General features: G+C 34.4%; 1 protein-coding gene across 2 annotated transcripts in view; it reads right to left on the bottom strand.

Moving 5' to 3' along the window:
- Positions 1 to 25294, bottom strand: part of LOC129739985 (acetylcholine receptor subunit alpha-like) — a 706505-nt gene that overhangs the window by 27025 nt on the left and 654186 nt on the right. The window lies entirely within an intron of this gene.

The following is a 25294-nucleotide window of genomic DNA, read 5'->3' as shown; positions in this document are numbered from 1 at the left end:
TAAGTCAGGAGATTCTGCCAACGTTAATAATTATCGACCGATATCTACTTTGAGTGTTTTTAACAAAATTTTTGAAAAGCTATTAACAGTGAGGTTGAATAAATTCCTCAATGACAATAATATACTTTATTGTAGACAATATGGTTTTAAATCTGGGTCCAGCACTTTGATTGCAATATGCGAATTAGTTGACTCAATTATCGAAAATATTGATTCCAAGAATATCATTGGTGGTCTGTTTCTGGACTTAAAAAAGGCGTTTGACACTTTAGATCATAAAATACTCCTGACCAAACTAGAGTACTATGGTATACGAGGTGTAGCCAATGACTTAATTCGAAGCTACTTATCAAATCGAAAGCAATTCGTGTCGATTGATAACACCAGCAGTGCACTTGAAAAAGTTGAAATAGGGGTTCCACAGGGAAGTAATATTGGACCATTACTTTTCCTGATATATATCAACGACCTAAGCAAGCTTCCCTTACATGGTACTCCTCGTCTATTTGCTGACGATACTGCACTTTTTTACCCTGACAAAAATCCTAACACAATAATAAGGAAAATGGAGGAAGACCTCAAATTGCTACTTCAATATTTCAACAGCAACCTTTTGTCATTGAACTTTTCGAAAACTAAATATGTGATGTTCCACTCAGCACGAAAAATTGTACCTCCACACAATGATCCATTGGTTGGAAGGAGTACCATTGAAAAAGTAAATGAGTTTAAGTATTTAGGCATACTTTTGGATGAATCGCTTTCTTGGAATAACCATATTACTCATATTCAAAGGAAAGTGTCCTCGTTTTGTGGAGTTCTGTGGAAAATTAAACAATTTGTTCCACGTCATGTTCTTTTCAAGCTTTACTATGCGTTCATACATTCCCATCTAAATTATTTGATAGCTGTGTGGGGCAGGGCCTCTATATCGTCTTTATCTCGGCTTCAGACCTTACAAAACAGATGCCTGAAAACTATTTTAAATTTGCCTTTGCTTTATCCGACATCAGCACTATACTCAGACACGTTGCACAATATATTGCCTTTAACTCAGCTTTGTGATTTGCAAACAATGATATTTGTGTTCGATAATCTTCGTTCCACTGATACCTCTCGTAATTTGAAATTCACTGTAGTACCGCGCACCCACAATACCCGACAATCAAACTATTTACAATGCAGTAGATCTTGCTCGGCCTTTGGTCAGCGTAGAATATCTTTTACCGGACCTACTAAATATAATTCTTTACCGCAAGAAATAAAAAATTCTCAAAACCGTAACATGTTTAAAACGAAACTAATACAACATCTTAAGGAAACGCTGAACCTATAACAACCAATCATCATGCCAGTTTTTTTTTCGTAATATTTTTAATTTGTATTTCTCATTTTAATTTGTAATCTAAAACTTTTGAACTTTAATGATTAAGCAGTAGTGTAATGTTCTTAAAAATTTTTTTTTTCTGTTATTTGTTAATTTTACTAAGTAAGCAAGAAGGATCTCTTAAAAGGAAACCTTTTTCCACTGAGATCCCTTCTTTACAATAATACTTTTATTAAAAAAAAAAAAAACTCATATTTCGATTTCAATTAACTAGTTTTGATTTCCGTGCATAGTGTCCTACCTTGAATTTCCTGACCGAGAATTTCCGGGAATGAAAAAAAAAACGCTTAAATATCCCGGGAATGTCCGAAGTCAAAAATAAGTGCTCGAGTACTAAAAACAATCATGATCGAAATGAAAAAAAAAAAAAAATAAAAATTGAGCAAAATAAATGATTGTTGTACCTTGATATGGCTAAGACTTGATTTTTTTCTTATGAAAACAGATTTATACATTAAATTTAATTAAAATTGTTTTTCCGTTCTGAATTTTATTGTAAAAGTGAAAAACAGCAAAGAATCCATATAATCAATCAATTCCAAATAGTTGCTTTATTGGAATTGTTTGATTTTCTTGAAAAGAATCTGAATGTTTTATTTTGCAATACTCATCATTCGAAATTTTCGTTTCGCAAACTGTTGGCAGAAGCAAAATCATCGGCAAAGAAACGACATATTTTAAATCAAAAGGATAGTTCACGAGATTTGATGATCAACCTGATAACTAGCTAACCAACTTTTATCGATAGTGAAAGACCTTTCTCAATTATATAAAATTTTCGCAAGTATCATCAGTCAAGTTCATTGGTTTAAGTACTTACTTTTTGGGTCTTGGTTTCTATAGTTGTTAACTGAATTGTTGAATCATCAAATGATTGAAATGTTTTGCAAGACATCTACATAAACATTTTAAAAGATTACGTATTGATAAGGTTTTCTATGCAGTAGAGTGTTCAAATCTTCAATTTCAATGTTTCCCGGGTTCCCAAAAATTCCCAGGAAAAGGATCGTCAGATTTTCCGATTCACGGGAACACAAAAATGGCCGGAAAATCGACAATCTTTTTTTGTGGTCCTTTGATATCTGATTTTTTCTATGAAAGGCTCGAAGGGGTCTACCTTTTCCAGAATACTGATAAATTTCAAATGTTATGAGATTTAAAAAAAAACATCAATATTTCTACGATTATTCTTCAGTCAATGGGTAAAAATGATTTAATTTTGAACAATTTTTTTCGAATAAAATTCAAAAATGCGTGCAGGAAAATTTTATGAAATGAGTTTATGTTTATAATAGCCCTTCTTACAAACTTTGTATGATAATCAACGAAGAATCTCGAAGTGTAAAAATTAGAGCATATTTTACAAAAAAAAAGGGAGGAGTTTTCAACACATTTTTCAAAAGTGAAAGAAGTCTCTCAATACAAATTAATCATTTGAAGCCCTCAGAGCCAAAGGGGTATAAGTGACAAAATGGACGATTTTGAGTTAATGATGCCAAACGATTCTTCATATTTCAAATTATATTTGGTGATTTTTTCAGATTTTTTGAATTTTATTTACATACATTTACGTTCCAAAGCAAAATAAAATAATAGGCACAAGGCGGAAAAAGGCACAATTTTCCTGTATGTTTGGATAACGTTCTGCTATTAAGCCTACTCCCATTCTGAAACGTCTGGTAATACTTTCAAGCATCAAATCTGAAATATGTGACAAAATAGATCTAAATTGTTTAAAATTGTTAGAGTTCTGTCTTGTTTTACATTGAATTTATATGAAACCCTCTCCCTCTTTTCAGCAAATCAAACACCAGATTTTAAAAGAAATTAAATCCGAATTCTAAATGAATTTCAGATCAGGATAAAAATTCACCACGTTAATAATTGCTTAGCAAGATGATAATAAGCGCCAATGAATATTCATCTTAATTCACATTTATTTGTTCATTTTAAATGGAATCACAATTTAATATGGGAATTCTCGATAAAAATAAAGAACAAATTTATTTTAATCTTAAAAGAATTCAAAACAAATATTTGATGGTTGAAATTAAATTGATAAAAAAAATTAATTTCCTATAAAGTGTGCCAGTGATCAAAGTCAAACATAAAGTTGACTCAAAATAACAAAAATAACTTAAACGTTTATGAATTTCAAAGCCCAGGTATAGTTCAAACTTGGAAGTTGTGAACATTTTGTCGCCGTCAATTTAAATAGTGGGTTCTGGAAAGGAAAATAGCTAGAAAATATGTTTTTTTACTGCATATTTAAATTTATAGACTTCCAACACAAAACAACGAAAAACTTGATGCCTATGTTTAGTGATGGATTGGTAGATTTATACATTCTGAACTCGAATCTTTTGTCAGATTTTGTTGATCACCTCTTGTTTTGGTGATAAGGAGTTTAAAGGGTTAAAATGGAATCAGTGTTTAGTGAAATAAATCATTAATAAACTAACAAATCAACATGAAAGAAAATAAATGAAGGGCACCTGAGTTGATCAAATTAGACCTTCAATTTTTTTTCTCTCGGAAAATGTGAAATGGCGCTATTTATTCTATCAAAATTATTTTGAGAGTGGAGTAAGGAGCATTTATAAGAACAAGAAATAACAAATAAATTGATGTTGAAATTAGTTTCATGAAAGATATTTAACATCAGCATAAATTTGTAACGAAATATTTTTTTTATAATCAAAGCGATTAGTAGGGAAGAGTGGGGTATCGTGAGCCATGGGGAAACGTGGGCCACTTTCAATATCTCAGATGTGTTTTGAGATAAAAATCTCAAACCAACTGTCATCGCCGTCGCTTTGCGTGAGCATATATTTCTATATGTTGTTGACTGAAATACACAACATATGCTTCATTTATTTATCAAGCTAAAAAAGTTAGAAAAATTTACTTACATAATTAAAAAAACACCCGCTAATTTCATCGATGGGGAACCTTAAGTGCATAACAAAAATATGCTCATACGCTTATGATCTTAGTTTTGTCATGATCTTTCACGTGGAAAAGGAATTTTTGATGAAACATCTATAAGTCACGCGCAAACGTAACCAATTTGCAAATCATAGCTTGTGGGGATGTTTTTTATGTTTTTATACACATTCAGAACTTAAAATACGTTTTTCCTATCTGTAAAGTTTTCTTATGCCAAATGAAGAGTTATGAAAAATATTTTGAAGAAATTTTGCCAAAACGTTCGCGAGCCAGGTTTTGGAATCTATGCGATCATACACAGCTCTCTTTTTTATTTCATCATCTGAAATTGCTTTAAAATAACGAAATGAATTAGGAAATCACAGTTTTGGGTCAACTCATAAACTTTGCATGTTATTTGGTCAATTTGGATTTGGTGACCCACGATTCTCCACCATTTTTCAAAATCCAAAAAATATTGCTTTTTTTAAACAAGCATAAATTGGGGAAAATAACTTATTAAAAATTTAAAAAAAAACCTTATGATACCTTGAAAATGTAGAAAACCAAACCATTTTTATTTTCATTTCATCTTTTATGGTAAAGAAGTTATGGAACAACGAAAAAAAGTGGCCCATGATTCCCCACTCTCCCATAATAAAAGTTTGAATTCTAGGTTTTAGACTTTTTTTTCTTTTTATATATATATATTTTTTTACGCTTTATTTATTGAGGGATTAACCTTCAGTTTTCACCCTCAGTATTAATATATCAATACTGGACGTTACAGAGTTTCTTAAATTTGGTCGTACAATGCACTTTGCTTAAGGAATTTTATCACTGTTTTTTCACTTTCTCTGTTGTTTTTCAACATATTCACTAGTCCTCCTCCGGTGTCGGGAAAAATATTAGCTCTTTGCATGTCGTACTTCCTGCAGTTCACCAATAAGTGTTTAACTGTGATTGAAACACCACATGTTACACACGTTGGGGCTTCAGTTCGTTCCAATATGTGTTTATGGGTTATCTTGCTGTGTCCAGTCCTTAACCTTGTAAGAATTTTCTGGTCCTTCTTCAGCGCCGTGTCTATCCATTTCGATGTTGATGATTTGATTTCTCTTAGTGTTGTTTCCTGTTCGTTTTTCCAATTTCGTTCATGTGCCATCCACAGTTGATGTTTAACCCATTTAAGCGCGTCTGCCTTGGGTGTTTTTCTGGATATCCTTTCTCCTTCTCTGCCCAAATTTTATATTGACTATTGGAAAAGTAAGCACTTGTAATTCAAAAGACGGGCTATGGTTTTTTGTGTCAAGATTTCTGTTTCTATTGTTAAAAAATTTTCAACGGCGTCATATTGTGTAGTAAAAAGAAATGTCGAAGGTCTAGAGAGCTTCAGGAGTAAATTCTGCAGGAGACGAGCACTGTTCTCTGACATTTGTGTTAACACTTTTTATAAACACCTTTGAGGATCAATTTTTTTAAATGTTACTACAGTATATTTATTTATTGAACTGAAAAATTCACTTGGAAAATCTCCTTGAGAGAGGAGGGACTCCACCCCATTCACACGACCTTGTAGTCTCCCTTAAGCCAATGGGGTTTGTAAATATTATAGATACCCTATTGGGCCCCAAAAACTCTCAGATATTAAAATTCACAATGATCGTGAACAGACAGACAAACAAACAAACATGTCAAGTGTGCACAACTAATAAAATTTTTTGTGGAATGTTCCGCCCACCATTTCGTTCTTAACCCCTCTCTCCTTTTTTACAATTTTCTCAAAGTCATCATTTCCAACATCCAAGGTATCCGAATTAATAAGTTGTAAAAAATAAAAAAAAATCCCCGTTGCAAAGATTTGATTCAAATCTATTGATTGATTTGAACACGAGAATTTTACGTTAGAAAAAATTAGGATCCCTATATAATATTTCTAGTTGCCGAGTTATTAAAGATTGATTTTTTTTAACTACTTTCCGTCAGAGTGGCTTGTAAGAAAAATACTCCATGCCGTAAAACGGGGTAACATTGATCACCGAGGATGAGTTTTATCCACATAATCATCAATAACTAGTTCTAAGGAAAAAATATCTCAAAACTTTTTTCTACACTTGAAAACCTATAAGTTGAGTTTCAAATGTGGAAAAGCTTGGATTGTTTTTGAAAATTTCAAATGCAATTTAGAAATTAATTTCCAATTCTTGAAATATCTATTTTTTCGAAGGCTTGCAAGCAACCACTTCATGATGAAATCAAATCGTTTAGAAGCAGCATGTTGATTTTTGTGAAAGTTGAACTGTTTTCCTTAATAAATGAATAGTTTTGGTGTAGTTTTCGTTGTATTTTGAGGTAAATTTAAGATATTTAAAAATAAGAGACATTTTCCAAGAGTAAAGCTTAGTTCTTTTAGAAATGGGACAGTTACAAATGCGTGTATCTCAAAAATCTTTCGTTTGAATAAAATACTTCCTATGAGGGAAATGAAGGTAATCTTATGATAATTCATGAAAAAAATTTAAAAAAATATTCATTGGTTTTTTGTAAGAAAAAATTCTACTTTACTCTTGGTACCTCCCATCTGCCGGCGCACACTTTTTTCAGTGATCAGTTTGATCAGTTTTTCAAACTTATACTTCGTCTCATCTGTATTTCAGGTGGCTATATCCTCTTCCTTCAATTTTACTTTTTCAATTTACTTTTTGGTCCAATACTTCTTCTTCAAAAGAAACTGAGGGCAACTAAGTGGATACAGCTGTTTCAAAATTAACAAATTTGATTATTTTTGAGCCACTATTTTGAGCGTTTTAATGGAATTTCTGCTGGAAAAATCTGACAATAACGAAGTAAAACCATCATGAGACTGAACTTAAAGTATGATAGGTTAGTATACAGGGTGACAAAAAAGTCCGGTCACACTTTTTTGGGGTCGCCTGTAGCCTACACGTTGCATCTCTCTGGTGCCATCTCTATGTCAAATGAAAGGGCTAACTTCGCTGCCCAAAGTGGCAGAGTTTCGTTTCTGTGCAGTTTGTTTACATTGAGTTGTGAGCTATGGCAGAGTTTAGAGCAGCTGCTATTGCTGAATATGTGAAAAGGTTAAAACACGGACATATATCCAAACATCTAAAACTGCTCGGAATCAACCGGAAATTCGTGTACCGGACCATAAATCGGTACCTAGAGACCGGAGGCACCGAGGACAAGGCACGATCTGGACGACCAAGGTCTGTGAGAACTCCAAGGCTGATAAAGATTATTCGAGACCGGATTAGCCGGAATCCCGCCCAATCTGCACGGAAGCTGGCCAGGAACCTCAAAATTAACCGAGAATCAATCCGCCTGCTTCTGCGCAAGGATTTAAAACGTACACCGTACAAAAACAGGTGGTTCATGGGAGAACCAAAGCTACAATGGACAAGAGGTATCAACGGTCAAGGGAGTTGCTCGGTTGGCGCGCAGATGACGAGATCATTTTTTCGGACGAGAAGCTGTTCGTTTTGGAGCAAACAGTCAATCGTCAAAATGATCGAGTTTTGAGTGTGAGCCTCCAGCAAGCTCCTGCGGACAAGCTGAACGTTTCCCGGTTTCAAAATAAGACGTCAGTGATGGTTTGGGGAGCCATTTGCAAGAGAGGTAAACTGCCTCTTATTTTTATCGATAAAGGGGTCAAAATCAACGCAGCGTACTACTTGGACACGGTTTTGAAGAAAAATGTTCTGCCTCAAGCTGAACTATTGTTTGCAGACGATTACTACTGCTTCCAGCATGATGGTGCCTCATCCCATACCGCAAAGGTTGTTCAGGCGTGGTGCGAGGAAAATTTGACAGATTTAATCCCAAAGAATGAATGGCCCTCGTCGTCTCCGGATTTGAATCCACTGGATTATTTCGTGTGGGGATATATGATGTCGAAGCTAAACGACTATAAATTAACAAATTTGGAGCAATTCGAGCGAGTTACAGGAAAATCTGGGATGAGATGCCGATGGAGCACGTGCGCGCCGCCTGCGACTACTTTCCAAGACGTCTGAAGCTGGTTAGATCAGTGAAAGGTTGTGTAATTCCAAGATACCGTCTGTGAAGTATCTTTATGAGTTACTGAATAAAGCTATGAAAGCCAGATTCTGATTCTTTTCTTATTCTTTGAAATATTGAGATTTTCCTGTGTGGCCGGACTTTTTTGTCACCCTGTAGATTGTAGGTTGCGAAGGGTTCATACAAGACTACTATTTTTAGGCATTTTAAAATTTTTTTTTTTGATAATTTTTGTTTTTTTCCACAGAAGAGGAATCTTGGCAAATCATTACATTTTATACAAAACAACCAGCAAATACATACTTTGATATATTCGGGACCAGGCCACAAGCAGGCATGGTATAGGATTCAAACGCTGGAAGTTTTTTGAAATAGGGTATTTCATAAGTTTTGTCGTTCATCAGAAATCATCTGTCCCATTGCAAAGGGATTGCCTCGGTGCCGGCTATACAGCTTATGAGCTCTGGAACTAGCAAAAAATTGTTGTTTTAGGTTAGGTTTGAATAACTCATAGCTAGGCAACACTTTCAGTTTATCGGGGAAAAATATTTTGGACATTACAGCGATCTGCCCTTAGTTTTTCGCTTATTGAAAACTAGCTGATTTTATCCTGCCCTGCTCGGGTTCGCATAAAATATAGATCAAAATGAGTCGTTGGACTTTTCGAAATTTTAGAAGCTTTGTATTCATCATTAGATATAAGAAATTTCACCAATTTTGGACCATGTGAGCTATGTAAGTTTTGTTGGTCTTTTTTTATGTTTTGATTGAGATTATTTATTGTTTTTCTCGTGTTCATAATTTAAAAAAAAAATTGTTTGTATTTAAAGAAATTTCAAACTATTTTCCTAGAATGCTTGTTCATCCTATCATAACAAACATTTTTTTCACCCACCATTTCTAAGGAAGCTTGAATAGCATTTACTTGAAATCTTCAGCTGATAAAACTGTTTTTTTTACTTCCACATCCCCCATTTAATAAAAACTTCTTTTGGAAATCATTCCACTTTTCAAGTTACATGGTCTCCCTGTACAATGGTATATTCAAGTTTTAGTCACTTAAATCTAAATTTTCAAAAAAGACTTTTGAATCTTGTTGAATTATGTTCAAAACTCACTTTGCATGTTTTCAATTGTATGTGTGCTTTTAAAATCACACTGCTTTATGAGTAATTCTTCTTAAACGTTAAAAGTTCCACTAATAGTTTGTTGAAGTTATCGAGAATAAACTATCTCTGAACCAAAGTTACCATTATAATGCTATATATTGATTTAATTTGAGTTATATTTCAATGTTTCCATTGTTGGACACAATCATCCCATTAATTATTTTGAAAAGTGATCAATGTTGTCAAGTCACATTGATGACCAAAAATGACTCAAAAGTTAGAAATTTGCCAATGAAATTGAATTTTATAAAACTCAAAACCTTAGATTTAATTTCTTAATCAATTTTCTAAACCCCCGTTTGAATTCCTCGAAGGCTATCGAAGAGGCTGAATGTTGAATCTAATAAATTTTTCTTTCTCTATGAAAAATCCCATAAATATTAAAATGGTAGGCTCTTAAAAGCTGGAATTTATGAAAACCGGTTCATAAGTTTTTCAACACTCAGCCCAAATAGTTGTTCAGCTGAAAAAGTCAATTCATTGTTCACTGTTCAGTTCACTGTTTGTTTTTGTAGATCCTCAAAGCCCCCCAGCGGCGGTAAAGAGCTTTGATAAACACTATGTACAATTCTTGTCAATATCTATATTCCTAACAGGCTAGTTAGATTTTTCAATTCAAAATGTAGGCATATTCTGGCATCCAAATATCTCGTACCGGTTTCACGTGCTTTGAAGTAGAATGATAAAAAACACCCGCCAAAATTTTCCCTTTCAAATTTTGAATGCTCAGCAAGCTTTGATTTGCTATCCAGTACACGTGAACTCTGGATGGTCGTTTCTAACGCCCAGCCCATGGGGGTAGTGAAAACAACCCCGCCAAAGGAAACGAAAATCGGTCAACAAAATGGTGCCATGACTTTTGGTTCGTGGGAGAAAAAACGAAAGTTGTATGGGAGGGTCCCTTTTCTTAGATGGGAGGGGCTCAAAACTATTACTAAAACCTTACCATGGTCCAAATACATAACTGTACCAAATTTCAGGCTGATCGGTTAAGCGGTGTGAATTTGTATAGGGCGTTTGCACAGTGCATTAGTATTAGTAAGCCGTTGGGCAAACAAATGTGACAGCCCCATGTTAAATGAATACAAATCGACTAAAGAAATATATTTTTTGAAGAATTGATGATAACTATTGAAAAGTTTCTTATGTACAACACATTTTTAGAAAGCCAGATCATTTTTTGACTTGTTTGTAATTTTTTTCTAATTTTGAGTGAAGTTCTTGAACAAAAATGAAGACTTTATACAGGATATGAGCGTTTTTAGTGAAAGCAGGACAAATATTGCTCAAGTTTATTAATCAATTTCGTGACGAAAACTCTAACATCATCTTCCTGGTTCTAAATTTTATATGATAGACCCAAAAACGTGAACAAAGGATCCGGGGGAACCGTTTAATGTGCTTTACAATGATGGTTGGCTTATTTTTCATTTTTTGTTTTGCTTGGTTTCCCACTGATATCCAATAAAATAATCGCAGAATCGTTTCCACTTGTTAGCAAATGATCCGAAATATACTATTTGAATGTTTTTTAGAGAAATTGAGCATTCATTTAAGGGAAAACCAACATTTTGGTTGAATGTTGCTTTTTTTGCATATAAAAACCTCTAATGTGTGCCCAACAGACCTCTTGTATGTGTGTGTAGCAAACGCCCTATAAGGTGCATACAAACAAACAAACATATATAGTCCAACTCATCTTTATATATTAGAAGATTAAAAATGCTGGTGTGAGACTTGACTTCCCTGATGACCCTTAACCGTAGTTGCCGTTCATGTGCTTCACTCCAATGCTTGATTTGAACTTTGTGGACATTTTTGACAGTGTTTGTATACTTTTCCACCTCTCATGCACAGAAATTCTTTGAATAATCAACGGTTTTGTCAGCAATCATTTTAATAATGATGAATTTTGAAGGAAACTGTCCAAATTTGTTTTTTCTTTTTCTCTTGCATCGTAAGTATCTCAAAATCGCGTAAATTTTAAATTTTGAAAAAAATAAGGTTGGATAGTACTTTTTGCAGACAACAAAATGCTATCAAAAATTTGATTGTCCAATTACTAGTAAACAAGCTATTAGCAAAGCAGCGTGATTATTTTTACCCCAAAGCATCATATTGTAAACAAAGACAAATTCGATTATGAAATCAAATTCGAAGTAGTCTAATAAATTTCTACAATCATGTTGCACGTTTATAGGAGTCCAGTACTGGTTTTAAAAATATGAAACAAGCCAAATTTCCCTTAACAGATAAAAATAATAATAGGGCCCGAGGAAAACCACCCTGCACTCCAGTAAGAGATGTACTGGTTGTGATAGACTTTGATTACATGTTCGATATTTATACATATATCTTCGTCTATAATTCTTTTCATTTTCATATGTCCCTATCTATTTACTTGATCTCTTTTAATCGAAAAAAATACTGAAAAATGTGATCAATCTTATCCCGGATTACGGTACACATAATTGACTCATGGAAATTGGGGTAAATAAGTAACCTACAACGTAAAAATGAGCCACTTTTGCACCTTTCAAGTTTAATCATGAGTACATAGAGATCACTCAAGGAAATTGGGCAGTTTTTTCTCTTTTCCTGCCAATATGAAGCTTTGAAAGCCTCCATTTATTAAAGTAAATATGTGACAATTGGTTGCTTGAGAATCCTCCATCCGAAAATGTAAACCAGGATGTAGGATCAGATTTCATCAATGGTATCCGAATCGAAAATCATGATTCGAATTCACAGTGTAGGATCAGAATCTGTGATCAGGATCCAGAATCTGGATCAGACTTAATTTTGGAATCAGGATAACAATCCGAATCCAGAGTAGGAATAGAATCTGGATAAGGTCTCGAATCAATATAAGGATTCGGATTTAAGAACAATTATTTTTATTTAAAATTGTTTTGGTAGTTTTTTTTTTATGTTTTTGCGTTTTTCTGTTTGTTCGATTTGCATAGTTTTGCATAGGTTTGTATAGTTTTTAATCATTTGTTCGGTTTTTGCCATGTTTAAAATAGAAAATAACTCCCTTTTAAGCCCGGACCAAAAACGTGCCAGAAATATACTGAACTGTTAAGGATAGAGTTATTGAAGACTCACTTGTTCTCTTGGAAAATAAAGGATTTCCATCAAGTGTCGCCTCAGGTGACATTCGAAGAAACAACCCGAAAAGCTATATAAGCTACGACTGCAGGAGGAAAAAGTTATTTTCCTTAGGTCCCCCAAAGAAGAGGCAATAACCCCTAGAGGGCAATTTTTGTACGAAAAACCCAAGAAAACGTAGAGTATCCCGGGTATCTTGTTTGTCATCTTTGCATCGGCAAGGCTGGCAAAACTGCCTGGAGCTGGGATCTTCTTACGGGTGAGGGTGGACCAAAGAAAAGGTGCAGATTATTATCGTTTAAGGTTCCGTGCATGTTTTATGAGCAATGTTACTCACCGTTAGGGGCACGTGTGTGGGTGGATTGGAACGAAGAAGGGGTAAATGTTACAATTTGCCATCATATGCGTGTCGTCTTTCGTTGGCTCTCGGTCCGATGCTTGGCACGTCTGCCTGGTGACACACACGTGTTTTGAGCCCTTTTTTCGAGCAAAGGGCATACACCTTACACGAAATATGTATCTACATGTAGCCTACATCCATTCCAACCTAATGATGGGTCGGGCAAAAATGATGGCAAAGTGAACTCGAGTACTAGTGATATCTTATGATACTGTTGTACGTGCTGAATGACGGTCTAAAGAGATGTTCTTCGAAGCAAATTACACTATTGCATCATTACCGAGGATAAATCTTCAGTTTACCAAATGTTGCAAACCTGGACGCATATTGTTTATCATTAGGAAACGAATATCTTTCTGTAACGTAATTGATTTAGAAAAATCGATGTAATATATCTTAGGAAAAAAATAAATCAAGATTCATACAGAACAAATATCGAATAGGAATGGTAATATTAAGCGAATTTTCCAAAAACAATATCGAGTAATTTATGTTAGTATTAATAGATTTGAGACGTTTGACAAAGTTTTTATTCTTATTCTAATTTGATTATTCAGAGAGAATTTTAACCCCCATAGTCATTCGTTATCTTGATAAAGAAGTTAACAATACTGTCAACTGGGGCATCATGTAACACTTTCAACTCCCATTTCTTCTAAAAACTTAATGTCCACAGATAAACACACCGCTTGTACATCAAAAGATTGAAGGTTGATGGGGGGAGGTCGTTTAGCCTAATGGCGAACGTGTATGGCTTATTAGCCGGAAGTCAAGGGATCGAATCCCAGCATCTTTAAATCTAGGTTTAGGGAAATTTGCCGTCTTTTCCATCAAGCTCCATCGCAAAGTATGTATAACTTTATTCTGATAATCGGTTCAAAAAATTCACTTTTAGTGACCTTGATGCAATTTTAATTTTTTTTTTCGGATTTAGTGATCTTAGAATTTCCAAAGGGTTCACACGGTACATGTATTTATTGCTTGACCAAAATCATCCAGCACTCCCTAATTAATTCCGGATATTCGAAAATGGGAATGATTTTGGTTAAATGGCAAGATAGTGCTGCCATCTATGACTTAAAACTAGAGAAATAGTGTTTGAATATTTAAAAAAATATTATTATTTTTCAATTCCAACCTGCATTTTGGATTCAAACTCAGCTTCAAATGTTCCATTATTTTGCATCATACTTATGAATGTTAATGAAGAAATCAAGCAATTTGATAAAATTTTATACCTCAAATATTAAATTCCTTAACGCTAGAGGAGCATCTCTTGGAACCCCCTTTTTAATACCTTTGAAAACCTTTGGAATTCTGGAAAACTCCTAAAATGCAGTTTACATACACTGCTGGCCAAAATTTTGGGATCACCCGCTAAAAACATACAAATTTTGGGATCACCCGCTAAAAACATGCAAATTTTGATCGTTCATATCTCAGCCGTTTTAGAGCATATTGCAAATCTTCTGATCTCATTTGAAAGATAATGAGCAATAGCTATTTCGGAGGTATTTTGCCCAGAAATAATGTTTTAGTTTTGCACCTAAAACTTAACCTGAAGTTAGAACATTTTCAAAAAATCGCACTCAATATTCAAAGCCAATCATCTCGGGATAGGGTGGACCAAATTTCAAAATTTGAGTTGGATTAGAATCCTTGTTCTATACTTCTTAAAACACAATCAAAAAATTTGTGCAAAAATTTAAGAATGTTTTTTTATTAATAAAATAGACACTTGAGTTATCGTCCAAAAGTTTGGGATCACCCCTCAGTATGGTGTATCGGCCAAAAGTTTGGGACCATTCTTTTAAAAACATGCAAATTTATCTCATTCATATCTTTCGCATCCAACATCGTATTGCAGATCTGAAGGGTACATTTGAAAGCTTAGAAATTGTTGTTTTTACGTAAATTCATTCAAAAATTATATTTTAAATCGATAACCATAAAAATTCAGAATCATAAGAGTGAATTTTCAAAAAAACAATTGATTTCAGGTAAATTTTTAATAGTTATCGATTTAAAATATAATTTTTGTATAAATTTACGAAAAAACAACAATTCCAAAGCTTTCAAGTGAACCCTTCAGATATGCAATACGATGTTAGATGAGAAAGATATGAATGAGATGAATTTGCATGTTTTTAAAAGGATGATCCATACTGAGGGGTGATCCCAAACTTTTGGACGATAACTTAAGTGTCCATTTTATCAATTAAAGGTCCATTCTTAAATTTATGCACAACATTTTTTGATTGTGTTTTGAGAAGTATAGAATAAGGATTCTAATCCAACTCTAATTTTGAAATATGGTTCACCCTATCTCGAGATGATCGGCTTTGAATATTGAGAACGATTTTTTGAAAATGTTCTAACTTTAGGTTAAGTTTTATGTGCTAAACTAAAACATTATTTCTTGGCAAAATACCTCCGAAATAGCTATTGCTCATTATCTTTCAAATGAGATAAGAATATTTGCAATATGTCCTAAGACGGCTGAGATATGAACGATCAAATTTTGCATGTTTTTTAGCGGGTGATCCCAAACTTTTGGCCGGCAGTGTATCTTCTCAAATAATTCGTAGAAGCATTATTCTTCACTTTTACACAGTAAATTTTTTAAAATAATCTTGTTTTTAGCTTAGCTTAGACTAGCTTAATTGACTACTAACATCCACCTTAAATCATTGAAGTTGAAATGCAACATGAAATAAATTCTAAATCAATAGTTTCTTTTAACCTTCGTCAACCTTTAAATGTATCTTTTATCGGTATTAAAACATACGAATTTAAAATTCCATGATCGCAGGCGTGGCTCAGTAGAACGAACTCCACATCGCCAATGGTTGCTACTCTGTGATTGACCGAGGCCATCAATTTTGTCCAGAGGTCAAAAGAATGGTATCTGGGATTGACAGAACATTCACAACGAACAAAACTGATGCTCTCTTTTTACACATCATTAACGGCGCCGGCTACGTCCTAGTAGTCAATGGATAGAGGGAAAATAGAGAAAAATTATTGAAAAAATAATAATTCACGCTTTGGGACCGAGGTCACCTCTGCATTCTAGCAAAACAATTGTTTGTGTGGATTGGGTAAAAAGGATATGACCAGGAAACACTTTTGACAAGTGTTATGTATTCTGGTTTAAACTCATCTTCTACTAAGCTCCTGTGATTTTGAAATCAATTTGTTCACCTATTCTTAGCTTAGCTTAGCTTAGCTAAGAATAGATTGATTGACTACTCACATCCACCTTTAAACATTGAACCCGAAATGCTTCATTATATTTTTTAGTAATAAATTAATATTGAACAATTCCGTTGATTTTCCTCAGTATACTTCATAAAAACTGTTTATTGGTAGTACGATTATATTGAATGAAATACATTTCGAATCCCATGATCGCAGGCGTGGCTCAGTAGAACGAGTTCCACATCGCCAATGGTTGCTACTCCGTGATTGACCGAGGCCACCAATTTTGTTCAAGGGTCAAAAGAATGGTGTCTGGGACTGACAGCACATTCACAATGCCCAAAACTGATGCTCTCTCTTTAATCATCAATAACGGCGCCAGCCACGTCCTAGTAGTCAATAGATAGAATTGAAAAGAGAGAAAAGGATGACAGAATAATTCATTCTTTAGGACCGAGGTCACCTCTGCATCCTAGCAAAACAATTTTTGTTGGGAATAGGGGTCAAAGGATATGATCATGGAGACACTTTTGACTGTGTTGTGATCTTATGTTATAATTTTCTTCTTCTGCTAGCCTCTAAATTAATTAAAATGAATCTGAGCTATGTTATTGAAGTGAAAACTATTTTTTTTTTAATTCACAGATGATATTTATTTCATGACGAATATTCAGTAAAAACCTTAATGAACTTACGTTCCTCTAAAAGGTTTAAATAATAGTTAACAAAGATAAGACTTATGCTTAAATTAACCGCTCTAAATAGTTTTGAAAAGATGTTTAACACGAGACTTAAATAAAGGTACATTATTGCTATTTCTGATATCTGTACTAAGACGGTTGTACATATTTCGACCTGTTGTAAGGAGTCTCCTTTCTCCAACTCTAGTTGATGCATTTTCAACAAAGAGCCTATCGACAAACCGGGTGTTATAATTATGCGAAACATGTTGTATATCGAAGTTATGATGGATATTCTTGATCTTAACTATCCGGTGTATAATTAATAAAGTTTGCAAGTCTCGCATGCAACTTATTGGCAAAATATTATGTAATGGCATTTTATACAATTCTAAGGTGGGATAAAGGTAGGGAAGTTTAAATATTGATTTTATACATCTATTCTGCTGAACCTTCAATGTAGATAAATTTGATACGTTTGTGTGACCCGAGGCACTTATTGCATATGTGTATCTACTGTGTACAAAACTGTGATAAAGCTTCTGTAGAACATGCCTTGGCATGAAATATGAAAACCTGCGAATTATTCCACAAATGGGAGCACAATTTTTAATAACGTTCGATATATGTGGCTTCCAAGATAAACGATTGTCTAAATGTACACCCAAATATTTAAAGCTAGAAACTTCTTCTACTTCGTTTTGCTTATGGATCAGAGGAGAATGCGGTGGTATTTTAGTTTTGATTCCTCGGAAAATTATGAATTTTGTTTTAGCGGTGTTCAATGTTAGTAAGTTATTTTTGAGATAGTTATCTACAATATCGAGGTCGTTCTTCATTTGATTGATAGTTGTTTCTACATCCTTATTGGAGTATTCTAGAACCGTGTCCTATCCTTATTTTAACCAAATGAAATCTCTAAAAAAGCATTTTTCCTTAAAGCATTGATCTTTTTTTAACTTTAATCAAGATTGTCAACTGACTTTCGTTGTTAATTTTTAAGCTCCATTTAAAACTGAAATGAAAATTAATTTAACTATTTTTAATTTTTTTCTCCATTGTATATTTAGTATTTATTATAAAGTATATTTATCGTGGAGCGATAATAACTGATAATAAAAGTAGACAAAAAATCATGGATTTCGATGTCTTGTAATTTGACATCCCTGAATTCAAAATCGACCGAAGCTACTTTTGTCGATACAAGTGGAGGGTTTTCAATTAAATAGGCTTGTTGATGATTTTCGAATGAGCTTAGATTCCAATTCCTAAATGTCTCCGAAGACTGGAACGAAAGCAAAACTTTTTACCTTTTTTTGAAGGAATTTTTAACTATAGGTACAATCGATGGTGAACAAGACAGTAAAATAAAGTTAACCAGAAATCTCTTTTAAGTGCAATACTTTTCACAATAAAAAAAACTGCTTAAAAGATATCGACGAGCTTATCGATGTTTTACGACGAAGTGTTGAAGAGCTTTCGCAAATTACACATACGCCAGCACCACTTGTTGGTGTTCAAATGATTCGTTCGTTGATTGGCTTGTTGGCCATGTTCAAATTGAAATTGGCTTTGATTTTCAAAAGCTCGTCTCTTCGCGGTAACAGTCTGAACTGGTAGCTTCTGATTAATGTTTTGTATAAACAAAAAAATTATACTTAGCTGCCTGATTTACTCCGTCCATCCTCGTATCAAACACGACTTCGTTGCAGTTCAAAGTTGATGGTCGGTTGAAGGGCGTCAAAAGGTCAACTTTTTGTAAAAGATTCAAAATTCTTCACAAATAATCAATACAAAATATTCAGCTCCAAAAAAAAAAAAAAAAAAAACCAAGCGGAAAAATTGCTACGTCCTGAAATCAATTTGTTCACCTATTCTAGCAACAAACTCATTTGAATTTTGAAAATTCGTATTTTAATTGGAAAAATTTATTTCCTACCAAAAATTAAAGAATGAAGCTTTCGTATAAGTAAAATACATCGTATGATATAGAAAACTGTTTTTCATTTAAATGGTGTTATAATCCTTTTAATAATGCTTTGCAAAAATCTATTAGAAACCTCAACTAAATTTTAGGAGATTGTGCTGATAATTGCAAAACATATCTTTATGCAAAATTTTGTTTATTATGACATCGTTAAGCATGTACTTATTAAAATAAAAAAAAACTAAAACAAATTCATAAAGGAAAACTGATAGAAAAATATTTTCTTTTTGCAAAAATACTTACATGGAAATTCTCTATCTAACACAATCGGAAAACAAAAGTATACTCTCACATTTACAATAGTAAAATGATAGCACGAATCGGTGTTAAAGTTTTCTATTTAAAATACTTCCATTCCTGAATGATAGATTTAAATTCAATAACATTGGTTTTCCAATTAAAAAAGTTTGTACCAGCAAACCGATTTTAGCACATCTTTATGGACCCTGAGCTTAAAAATTTAATAAAATTGCCGATGTTTTAATGGTAACGTGAAATCTGAACGCTAATTGGCGTATAAAAATAAACCACTTTCCGTACGAACCAGCATTTCTAGATACTTTCACATCGTTTTACAGTATCAATTTACAAAAGATTTAGATATGGCGTGAAAATGATTCACAAGAACCTGTGAACAAAATCCACAAACTCGGTAGATTTCGTGATGCTTAGTCAACATTATAAGGAGAAAATCGATTGAAGAATGTTAAACAAAAAATAAAAAATGCTGACTTAAGATATAAGATTATTCTAATTAGGATTGTTCGATCTTCGGGAAAAGATCGATCTCCAAGATCGATTCAGATGAACGGTTCTGGGATCGATCCATCTAAAAAATCGGAGCTTGAAGATCGATCTCCGATTATTCGATCTTTTCCATTCGTAACAAGAGGGAACTGCTTTTTATTGAAAATATGCAGAAAACAAAATTCCATTTTATTTAATCCTTCTACATATGGAAAAAAAAAGTTTAAGCGCTTTTAAGTAAAGTGAACCGGAGTTAGTGTTTCAAAAACAACACAAATCAAAATCCAAATACCTCGGAAACGCTTTGATATTTTTAAGTTATGCACTGATAAGAAATATTCTAGAAATTAAGTAAATGGGAGATATCAAAAAAAATATGCGGAAAAAAATCATAAATCAAATTTATTAATTTTTTGAAAAAAGTATTTTTTGTAAAATCGCTGTTATTTCTTTACTTAAGATTAACAAATTCTAGCAAGTTTTTTAATCTTTATCAATCACAAACACCTTCCTGCACCCAATTCACAAGGTTTGGAAATAATGTGAAAAATTGAAATGAAATGAATTAAAAATTTATAAAATTATTTTTCAACTGATCATGAATGCTAAATGAAAAAAAAATTGCCTCGACCAGTGATCTAACTCGAGTTTTCTGATTATCTCTTCGACACCTTACCATTAGGTCAATCGTCATATGTTATTTAGTCAAGCTGTAGCTCTATAATGCAGTTGACATCATCAAATTAAATTCGCTGTTAGATTCTACGGCAGAAAACGCTCATCGTTCCTCGATTGATGGTGCTTATACTGCCCCTACAGTGACTGATTTTCAGATTTCGGCACAAAAATTTAAAATGCATTTTTAAACTTTCATATCTACTTTTTTCAGGTTTCATCCAGTTAGGAAAATGACTTTTTAGTGTCTTAACACGAAACAATGATGTAACTCACATGGTTAAATAAGCGTCCTCCTTAAGTTTATATTCCCTAGATGGGAAAAAAGATCGAAAGATCGAATCAAAAATAAACCGATCTAATCGATTTTTTCCTGGCTAAAGAATCGATCCAAAAAATCGAAAATCGGAGATGAAAAGATCGATCTTTTTAGGATCGATCCAAGATCGACCAATCCTAATTCTAATAAACAAATTATTAAATAGATCAGAAGGTGCTCACCAAGGCAGGATAAGCGGATTCATTTAGAGCTCAAATTCTTGAGGCTCTTTTGTTGGCCTATTTGGTAACACTTCGTTTACCGGAAATGAAATGTAATAACGCCATGTTGAATTAAAACGGATATCCTCTCGAAAACTCGATTTCGATTTTTTCTGTCCGCGTTCACATGGTCCGATTCTGCGTTCTTTGAATTTAAAAATCATACTTCCTAATCAAAAAAGATTTACAAGATAATTTTCGCGGAGCTGTCACAAACACGACCTTTTGAAAAATAATCTTGTTTTTGTTGAAAAACTCAAGTTATTGCTATTCTAATTTCGCACCCCTTTTTTCACTTTTTTGGTCCTCAACGCCAATTGCTATGTCCAAAAAAATTAAACTTATGCTTGATTTATCCATTAAGCAATTCAGAATAAACTGTGGAAGAAAATTATCGTAATTTTCAATCATTCATATTTAAACAAGCAAAAAACATAGTGGTGCTATTCTTATTTCGCTCACTGTATAATGGGCATGGCATTCCTTGTTTGCGATTGGCTAAGTTCAATTGATTCCTATCTTGATTAAATTACATTTTTAGGAATGTTCTGAGTGATTCAAAATTTATTCAAAAGAAGTGAAAGTCGTTTTAAAAAATAAACTTTCAATACATAAGCCATGTGATGAATAACGCCAAAAACCAAGTGGCTTCAACGATGAAGTGCGAAAATCGTGGCTCCAGAGAGTTGTGGAAGCCGTTGGAAGAGAAATTCCAATTTTTCATTTGCGTTCTTGTAATCTGACACCAGATGTGTTAAGCAATTCGAAAAGAAATATGTATCTCATGTGAATCGGAAGATGTTGGAAATTAAGCTTTTACATTTATAGTCGTGGCTCCAGAGAGCGTTAGTATTCGTCATTTTTTTTTTTTTCAATGGTTCAGAAAGGCAACTGAACTGCTTATTGACATAAACTAAAGATGTCACCTTTCTCAAAACACGCCAAAAAAGTATTAAAGTATTAAAGCTTTTGAAACCGGAAATCCTAGTTTCGGTAACCCGAATATCATCGTTTTCCATGTCTTTGGTTCCATGATCTACTCTTTTGTTTATCTAGTTATGGGTACGGAAAAAGTAGATAACTCGAAATGTGATTCACAAATATCTTTCATTATTTTTTGTTATGATGTCTGAAGAAGTTTTTGGTGTATTCATTTGTATTTCTCTTTGATTACTTATAACCAATAGTAAAGAGTTGTTTCTAATATGAAACAAATATAAAAAGCGAAAAAATAAAAGAAGATAAGAACATAGGTACTACTCTGAAAATATTTATTGTAAACTGTACGTAGGTAATGTTTGAACATCACACGATTTTTCGAAACTATCGGAACAGTTCATAGTAACTTAAGAAAGTAAATCGATGGGAAGGGGAAGGGGAAGTATGAATATTTCTTACGAAAAATGATAAAACAATTTTTTTTTATATTTTTCTATGAATAATCATATGCTGTATAACATACATAAAGTGTGTCACTTTCAAGTCGCCATCCTGTTTAAAAAAAAATCATGTCCACGTACTTATGTCCCAGGATCCAGGTTTCAGGGCTTAGAACTCAGTTATCAGATCCTAGATGAAAGGTTTCATGTTTCCGGTTTCATGTCTAATTTCATAGATCTCAGGTCTCAGATCTCAAGTCTCAGATTTATCGTGGATCCAGGTTGCAGGTTTCTTGTTTTAGGTTTCAAGGAAAAGGTCGTTTCTGAAAAAAAAACCTTGGTGAATGAACAAAAAAGCAGGTTTTTGATATTGAAAAGATTTGCTTGATATGTTTAACTTTTAACAGTGTTTCGTTGGCGATTCGAATACTTCGTAGCCTTTGCAACCAGTTAAGTACACAAAATCTGCTGACCATAGAGTATCCCACCGTGTCCCAACCGTAGTACAACCATTTAAAGAGATCGAAATTCCCGGTCCATGGTACTGAATTGCGGAAAACCAGATTGAGGGAAACCGGCAGGTGGTAGCCATGGCATGGGAAAGACAAGCGCCAATCATCGTTTCACCAACAACGACGTTACTAGAGCTGCTGGAGGGGACAATTTACCGAGAGTTGGTCATGCTCGGATAAACAACAGTGCTGTTCCCTTTCAATGAATAGCGATGGCGCGACAAAGCACCGCGCGGTCAAATAACAAAACGGTCATTGAAAATGGCTGACTGCTCAATGAATGATGGTGGCACTGCTGCCGCTAGTTCCGTTTCCGTGTGTGTTTGTATGTTAGATTGTGTTCGGAAACATACATTCAGGCGTTACCTGGAAGTTGAAATAAAACGCGCTTAAAACCGGATGAGAAAGGGAACGCTTCGCGTAGTTACAACACGATTTCGGGGTACATGTATGATAAAACCCGCCGGGGTTGATTCCACTTGTTTCCCCGCAGTTTCCCCGCCGGATGCGTCCAGCTAGTATGAAATCATTATCGGCGTAATAACAGTCATTATCTGGATCGCTCTTGCCCAGGCGTCCGGCGGCTTTCGTTCTCTGGCGTTCCTGGTCAGCAAGCACGGTGCTTTCGGTTTCCGGTCCTGGCCATGCTGCGGACGTTTAGCGCTGTCTACCGATGTGAAAATAATTTTAAATGTACATTTTGGAATAATTAATTTCTCTTTCGAGTGAGTGCTTGAGTCCCTCTTACCTCGCCCCGACCACAGCTGCGGGGGTAACAATAAACGGGCCCATTGAAAACTGAACATTTTCGATTGTTGTAGTTTGGGTGCCAAAATTGCCTTACATCTCGCTGATAATGAAGTTGTTCATTTGTTAAGCAAGACCGTGAACAAGCGGAGTAGCGCAACTGGATAGTGATCGGTTTATGATGAGCGGTTTTCTAAAGTGAAATTAAGCGTATTGTAGCGTGATGAACATGTCTTAATTTCTTGTTTGGTAATATTAGAAATATATTTCCAAATCAAACGATAATATTGAAATACATTCTTTGTTGAAAACTTTTAACTGTATGGAAGATTGTGAAGGATTCCTTGAAAAGGGAAATTTTGAGATTTCTGAGTGTTGATTATGATATAACAGAGATTCGGAAATCTTTTGAAATGCTCAATTTTAAAAAGTGATATTTTTAAAGTTCGGTTGACGATCAGACTTGATTCGAGATAGATTTGTTTTTTTTTATCGTGCGAGCTCTGAGTAAAAGCTTTCTACTGGCTATTGTGCTTTATTGTGAACCCCTCTTTTAACGGACCACGTGATCCAAAATGGCTGAAAGCCTAGTTAAGGACACGATTTCGTTCAAATTCCCGGACGGTGCAGCTGGTCCATCTCTGGTAGAGGTGGCCAGATTTGTTAAAGCATTCGATGCTGACAAGAAGACCATGGAATCAGCCTATAAGATTGCCGAAGAAAGGTCGGTCTTTATTAAGTTCAAGACACAGGACAGCATGAAAGAGGCTATGGCGCAAAATCCAGAAGCATACACTTTCGAATACTCGAATGGTGACAAAGTTACGGTTAAAATGGGCATTGCTGGAGGTCTCACAAAATACGTGAGAATATTTGAGCTCCCACCAGAAGTTCCAGATTCGGATGTTGTAGCTGTTCTATCTAAATACGGCAGTGTCAAAAGAATAGTACGCGAAAAATTTCCTGCAGAGCTTGAGCTTGACCTGTACACCGGAGTCAGGGGCGTGTACTTGGACCTGAAAAAAGAGATACCCATGACTTTGTATTTCCTCAATCGTCGTGGGCGCATCTATTATGAGGGCCTTAAACAGAAGTGCTTTCTCTGTAAGATGGAGGGCCACCTCAAGATGGATTGCCCTCAGAATAAGAAGCCGAGAGTTGTTCAGGAAACAAAAAATAATCCTGAAACACAAATGCCGAAAATCAACGGAATAAGTGAAATCCAGCCGACCTATTCAGCTGCATTGCAGAACTCTGGTCCACCGGTCCAGACGGGCGAGAAAGAGCTGAAAATGGTCAAATTAGTATCCATGCGAAACCAACCAAGGCAAGAGAAACCTGCAGGAGGAGAAGAGGTGCAACGGGTCGAGGTGTCGGTAGCGGACAAAGTGCTTTCAGAAGGTCGTTCAGAAAGCTCTGATGACAACAACGGTGATATGGAGATAGAGACACAGGAAAGCGCCAACACCGGTTTGAAAAGAACACACTCGGACGGTTCGACAGCATCTGTTAGCGGTGATGATGACGGGTTCGTGAGACCAGGGAGATCGAAGACGCGTCGTTCAAAAAAAAGCTCACTTGAAGCTTTGGCCGTAGAACCGAAGACGGCCTCTTCAGGAAAGGTACGAAGCTCATCGAAGAAATAAATTATTGAGAAACATAACCTGCAAGTATCACGTTGTTAAGTTATTGACTGTTCTATTTTGTTTTTCTTTATATCTTTTTCCTTTTGCTCTTTAAACTTTAATTTTTAAACTTTAAATGATGAAGTATATTAGAAAAAATGCTACCAA

Source organism: Uranotaenia lowii, chromosome 1 (assembly GCF_029784155.1).
Source record: "Uranotaenia lowii strain MFRU-FL chromosome 1, ASM2978415v1, whole genome shotgun sequence".
NCBI lineage: Eukaryota > Metazoa > Arthropoda > Insecta > Diptera > Culicidae > Uranotaenia > Uranotaenia lowii.
Note: the sequence above shows the minus strand (reverse complement) of the source record. Positions and strands in the feature narration are given on the sequence as shown.